The 2,017-nt window shown below is 38.8% G+C and overlaps 1 protein-coding gene across 1 annotated transcript in view; it reads right to left on the bottom strand.

Annotated features, from left to right (window-relative positions):
• Window positions 1–2,017, bottom strand: part of LOC105271642 (Ecdysone-induced protein E74) — a 76,016-nt gene that overhangs the window by 68,523 nt on the left and 5,476 nt on the right. The window lies entirely within an intron of this gene.

Genomic DNA, 2,017 nt, shown 5'->3' on the forward strand with positions numbered 1-2,017 from the left:
CACTTTTCTCATAATTTCCAATGGCAATTTTTTAAATGTTAGAATAATGATGTAAATATTGTGTCTAAAAAAATAATGAATTCCATTTTTATTTGACACCCCAAAAAGTTCCTAAATCCGAGACCTTTAAATATCTGAAACCCTAGCCTGAATTCCCCCTGGAGGATGTATCAATAAAAAAAATCAGGAAAAATCCTTAAAAAAAAAAAACCCATGCCACGAATAAACAATCGACACCCCGTATGAGTTAAAATCGAGCCTGAAAAATCTCTGCAGAAATTCAATAGAATTCACTTAAATTCCTCATGACTTCGCGTATTCCTCTAGTACTCTAGTGCGTGTTGTCTGCTCGTCATATGGATGCACACGAGTGAAATTCCTTCCGCATTCGCTGGTAAATACCCATCCCTTTTATTTTCATTCGCAGTCCCATTCATTAACTCTCGTTTCTCACTCCCCATTTATCACCCGAATATTGCCTTGAGAAAAAAAAAAATTAAATAAACAACTAAAACCCGTCACGTCCTCGATGAAAATTCCACGAGTGAATTCATTCGATAATATATTTCACGCTTTGGCAAATGGTCTTGACGTTTGAGATTTGTACTGCGCATTCTATTGTGAAGTGACAATAAAAAAAAAAAACGACTCATAACGAAAAAGACGGCGAGATAGATTTGAAGGTCTCGCGCGTCTGGTGATTTAGTTGGAAAATAATAAATACGGAGTTGCAAGGTGACTATTTAATCACGACACCGGGAAATAATGAATGCCCAGGGGATTAGAATCGACATCTAATCGTAAATTCACTCCAAGAGTGGCGAATCATTCGAGGCACTTTCTAACGAAAGTGCAAGTTCTTTTTTTCACGCTGAGGTGCTGCGTAACCGTTGCGGGACGAGACGCTGTGACTTTCCCGTCGAGTTGATGGAACACTGACTTTTCCGTGATTCAAACGAATTAGCTTCACGGGGTCCAGTATTACTTCCGTTTTACCATTTTAATGATGGGTTATTTGGGGAATTGCCAGTGAGAAATTGCGCATTAACCCGTCCTTACCCTGACATTTCAACTGATTGAGAATTGAATTCGTTTACCGCTATCTGCCCTGTTTTCGAATTTTCATCATTCACCGAGATAAGTATTTCTCTTATCAGTTTTCGTGTTCTTTATATATTCTCAATTCATTTATTATCTAACGCGGATTCCCAAATAAATTATATGATATATATATCACAAATTGTTTGTTAATATAGGGCGAACGATAAAACTCGATTTTCCGTCATTTTCAAACTCGATTTTTTCCCCCCGAACTCTCTTTCTCTCTCTCCCAATTATTCCGTCATACCTCCCACCAAAAATTCGTGTCATCGACTGACACTGGCCCACTATTGGTCCGTTAACACTGTCTCTGTAGGTCAAACATGCGAGTTACCCAAGGACACGAGAGTAAAATCGGAAAGATTAAAGAAATCTCTAAAAAAAAACCCTAAAAATGACACTTTTAAAAGTGACACTTTTAAAAGTGAGAGTATCACGTACTATTCGCATTTATACATAACGCGAGCCCGAGGCGGGTGTTCTTCATTCAAGTGAATAGCCCGCCAAAAGATAAAATAAAAAATGGAGAAATGAAAAAGGTGAGAATCCTCACGGATATGTGTCATGGTAAGTCGTTGGCATGAGCCTTGACTGTGAGCCGAGGGGCAAAACCTTTCGTGGCCCTCAAAAATCAAACATTAGGTGATTTTTTTATTTTTTTTATTTTCAGGGGGGAGAGGGGGAGGGAGAAGGGGGTCCACTTGACCAAGGACGCGCCTTATAGAACGTCTCGTTCTAAAAACACACGAGGCTTCGCATTCGAATCACCTCTATATCCCAATAGTCTTTTTTTATTTTGGGATTGACTCAATAGTTTTTGACAGTCAGAAGGACAGCATTACGTAACTGATTGATGGAGAACGGCTTTTGGATCAGTGAATAGGGGTCTAATGACTTATTTGTCGTTATTGTCAAA

This window comes from Fopius arisanus, unplaced genomic scaffold, assembly GCF_000806365.1.
Source record: "Fopius arisanus strain USDA-PBARC FA_bdor unplaced genomic scaffold, ASM80636v1 scaffold00115, whole genome shotgun sequence".
NCBI lineage: Eukaryota > Metazoa > Arthropoda > Insecta > Hymenoptera > Braconidae > Fopius > Fopius arisanus.